General features: G+C 43.4%; 1 long non-coding RNA gene across 1 annotated transcript; it reads right to left on the reverse strand.

Moving 5' to 3' along the window:
* Positions 1 to 285: 285 nt before the first annotated feature.
* Positions 286 to 4,219, reverse strand: LOC127002822 (uncharacterized). The gene is made up of 2 exons (XR_007756559.1): positions 544 to 4,219; positions 286 to 444 (listed from the first exon to the last, which is right to left on the reverse strand). It is a non-coding gene; the product is annotated as an uncharacterized LOC127002822 (long non-coding RNA).
* Positions 4,220 to 4,825: the final 606 nt, after the last annotated feature.

Below are 4,825 nucleotides of genomic sequence, written 5' to 3' on the forward strand. Positions count from 1 at the left end.
TTGTGCGAGACCATAACACCGTGGGTCAGGCTAGTACGTCTTGGTAAGACCCACAGTTCTTGCTTCATTACCAGCATCTCTCACCCACACCCACACACCCGAAACAAAACTGAAATTTTTAGTCCACCACAAAATGAACTTGTCTTCTTCCCCTCTCTTGGATCTCAGTTAAGAGACGCACCAACACACACACACACACACACAAAAAAAAAAAAAAAACGAGAGTACGTATCTTTTTTTTATTCCTGATGCGATGGCTTCGGGTTTCTCTTTAAAGCTATCCCGGTCTCTTCTAACTCGTACCAAACTGTCTCTTCTGTCTCTTCTAACTCGTACCAAACTGTCTCTTCTGTCTCTTCTAACTCGTACCAAACTGTCTCTTCTGTCTCTTCTAACTCGTACCAAACTGTCTCTTCTGTCTTCTAACTCGTACCAAACTGTCTCCTCTGTCTCATCTAACTCGTAACAAACTGTCACTTCTATCTCTTCTAACTCGTTCCACACTGTCTCCTCTGTCTCATCTAACTCGTAACAAACTGTCACTTCTATCTCTTCTAACTCGTACCACACTGTCTCCTCTGTCTCATCTAACTCGTAACAAACTGTCACTTCTATCTCTTCTAACTCGTACCACACTGTCTCCTCTGTCTCATCTAACTCGTAACAAACTGTCACTTCTATCTCTTCTAACTCGTACCACACTGTCTCCTCTGTCTCATCTAACTTGTACCGAAAGTTAGATGGTCCGGAAGTTTCTTAAGCATCTATCCACTTCTGACCTTTCTGATCGTCAGTATGGGTTCCGCAAGGGGCGTTCTACTGGTGATCTTCTTGCTTTCCTAACTGACTCTTGGTCATCCTCTCTTAGCCGTTTTGGTGAAACTTTTGCTGTTGCGTTAGACATATCAAAAGTCTTTGATAGGGTCTGGCACAAATCCACCTACGGTTTCTATCCTTCTCTCTGTACCTTCATCTCCAATTTCCTCTCTGACAGAGCTATCACTGCTGTAGTAGACGGTCACTGTTCTTCCCCTAAACCTATCAACAGTGGTGCTCCTCAGGGCTTTGCTCTATCTCCCACTCTCTTTCTATTGTTCATTGATGATCTTTCCAAAATGAACTGTCCTATCAATTCTTACGCCGATGACTATACTCTGCATTACTCATCATCTATTTTTGATAGGAGGCCAACTCAACAGGAACTATACGATTCCAGGCTGGAGGTTGCAGAAGGCTTAACCTCAGACCTTAATATCATTTCCGATTGGGGCAAGAAGAACCTGGTGTCCTTTAACGCCTCAAAAACTCAATCTCTTCACTATCAACTCGACACAATCTTCCAAACACCTATCCTCTATTCTTCGACAACACTCAGCTGTCACCTTCTCCTTCACTAAACATACTCGGTCTATCCTTAACTCAAAATCTCAACTGGAAACTCCATATCTCCTCTCTCACTAAATCAGCTTCCTCGAGGTTGGGCGTTCTGTATCGTCTCCGCCAGTTCTTCTCCCCCGCACAAATGCTGTCTTTATATAGGGGCCTTGTCCACCCTTGTATGGAGTATGCATCACATGTGTGGGGGAGCTCCACTCACACAGGTGTCTTGGACAGAGTAGAGTCAAAGTCTCTTCGTCTCATCAACTCCCTTCTTCTTACCGACAGTCATCTACCTCTTTCTATCTTCTACCGATATTTTCACGCTGACTGCTCTTCTGAACTTGCTAACTGCATGCCTTCCCCCCTCCCGCGGCCCCGCTGCACTCGACTTTCTACTCTAGCTTATCCCTACACTGTCCAAACCCCTTAAGCAAGCGTTGACCAGCATCGTCACTCTTTTATCCCTGACACTGGTAAACTCTGGAACAGCCTTCCTTCGTCTGCATTTTCTCCTTCCTATGACTTGACCTCTTTCAAGAAGAGTGTATCAAGACACCTCTCCACCTGAAATTGACTTCTCTTTTGGCCACTCTTTACTTTTGTCTGTTGTGGGAGCGGTTAGTAGCTTTTTTTTCTACACTTTTTGTTGCCCTTTAGCCGTCTCCTTTGTTGTAGAAAAAAAAAAAATCCTCTTCTGTCTCTTCTAACTCGTACCAAACTGTCTCTTCTGTCTCTTCTAACTCGTACCAAACTATCTCTTTTGAATCATATACGTACAACACCGCCTAAAACAATCGCTCAGAAAAGTGTATTGCAAAGGCCAGATGTTTTGGTTTAAAGTTTATATTTATATAGTCACTAATTTCTTTTCCTTTCGTGGGAACAGACAACGACATAACAGTCTTCAGATAGTGTGATTCGAGTGCCTGGCGCTTCCCTTTGCTTCTGGTCTGTTGATGAAAGAAGGAACCACCACCGCCACATCAACAACAACAACAATAAAAACAAAAACAACAACAACAACAACAACAACAACAACAACAACAGCCAAGGGATTAATTATTGCTACTGCTTGCATGTGGACTGAAATTACAAGAACCAGCTGAAGAACCAGGAATGAGTGACACCTGAACCCTGAAACCATGCATTACACTACTTTCTGATTCTTTTTCGGCACGACTGAAAATATAAATAACTTGCTACTCGAATAATCGACTGAAACTGTAAGAACCAACTCAAGAACAAGGAAAGACACTTGGACCATTGAACCTTACATTAGACCACGTTCTAACTCTAACTTGCTACTTTACCATAAGTCAGATCAGATTTTTTATTTTTTTTAATTTTTTTTACGCCTTTAGCGCCGATCGGCTTTTCTTTTTGGGGCCTGGTAGTCGGACCGAGAAATTGCCGTCTCTATATAGAGAAGGCCTGACAGCTCAATTTATGAGTCACCCAAGTAAGGCCGAGAGTGTCCCGCCCACTCCAATATTTTGTTTTATTTTGTTTTAATGCATATCTTTGTAAAAAAAAAAAAAATTCAGTGATAAATAAAGGTTTTCCAACATTAATATTTTATAAACATTATCAAATTAGACATAAAAAAGATAAAATAAATAAAATATAGTATAAGGAGAGGGAAAAATATTCACACACAAAAAAAATATAAATACATTGACAGTCGTAACTGGGTACTCCTATTAGTTTGAGTTGTCATCGTTTCTAAATATCTCTTTTTGACATTCATAACGCTGTCTTTACAATTACTATATTCAACAAGCCGATCCTCCATCTCGATACTAGGCAACTCAGTCACCTGGTATCTGGCAGCTATGAGTGAGGGGGCTGCTACAACCCCCCTCTGTATTAGTGTAAATTAACAAAAGGGCATAGAAAAGCAAAGTCAGGGGAAGAAAAGAACAGAAAAACACCTAGGTTCAGGGTGAAGTGTATAAGTGTGCACTGTGAAGTAACTCAGTGCATGGTGTGAAGTATAGAAGGGTTGAGAAGGAAGACCTAAGAAGCGACACAAAACGTTACAGGTCAAAAGAAGAAGAAGAAGAAGAAAAAGATCATCTCCGTTCGGGACAAATTATTTACTCATATATAATTTAGTAGGAGTAGGTAGGAAGACACCTACCGAACGGGCGTGAGCAACTCACGGTGAGGATATATGGGAAGCGAGGAGGGTGCTGAAGCCCTTCAAAGACCCTCCCATGTCCTCACTAACCGTTTCCCTATTGTCTCATCAACACCAGAGAGCAGTTCAGCATGCTCTCTGAAGACAGTTCCTCTCTCTTTCTACACCACACTACATTCACACAACACACACACCTTTTCCAAAATTCAATTCAAAATGGCGATGAACAACAGAGCCTCGGAGTCCCCGCCTGGTGGGGGACCATAAATTCCCCCAGGGAGGACTCCCCTTCTGGCTGCCGACATGAGAGGTGTCCTGATGACTCCTCGAACCTCCTCCTTATCAATTTCTGCAACATTCGCGGTCTTCGTTCTAATTTTCATTCTGTGGAACACCATCTCTCCTCCTCTAAACCTCACCTTCTCTTCCTCACCGAAACACAGGTTTCTGGGGCTACTGACAGCAACCTCTAATCTGTTCCCTCCTACTATCTCTATCCTAAATTTCAATTCAAAGCTGGATGTTGCGCCTACGTGCGCAACGACATCACTTGTTCTCGTGCCCACGACCTTGACTCTTCTGAATTTTCCACCATCTGGCTAAGACTACATTGTCATTCTATTACTAAATACATCTGTGCTGTTTATCTCTCACCTAACTCTACTAACTATGTAAAATTCTTTGATTATTTGAACTCTAAAGTGGAGCACATCTTGACTCACTGTCAGAGAGTTTTGAGTGTGCTGTTGTGTTTCCGGTGTTTTTGCGAGTGACTTGAGGGTGTTTAATCGAGCTTATGCTTGAGTTTCTGAGTGTTTCGTGTGTTCCGAGTGTGTTGTTGTGTTCCCGAGTTTTTCACGCGTGATTTGGGTGTGTCGACAACTCACCCTTTGAATTCCCTGAGGATTCAATCTGCTCCTCCTCACTACACCCTCTTTAAATCCCCTAGAGGATTAACACTTCCTACACCCCTTTCCCTCACCTCACCTAAGCCCCCCCACCCTCGCTCACCTCACCTCCCTTCTGCTCCTCCTCACTACAAATCCCCTAGAGGATTAGCCCTTCCTACTCCTCCCTCACCTCCACATATTTCTAAGCCCTCCACCCCCCTCACTCACCTTACCTCACAGCCTATTTACCCATCCCTTCACCCACCTCACCTCGCCTCTTTCCTAACCCTCCTTGATCTCACACACCTCACTCACCTCACATCCCTTCCTTCTCCTCCTCTCTCCCAGTGTTCCTCCTTTCCCAAACCCCCTCTCACTCACCTCACCTATTTCCTAACCCTCCTTGATCTCACAC

This window comes from Eriocheir sinensis, chromosome 24 (genome assembly GCF_024679095.1).
Source record: "Eriocheir sinensis breed Jianghai 21 chromosome 24, ASM2467909v1, whole genome shotgun sequence".
In the NCBI taxonomy this organism is placed as follows: domain Eukaryota; kingdom Metazoa; phylum Arthropoda; class Malacostraca; order Decapoda; family Varunidae; genus Eriocheir; species Eriocheir sinensis.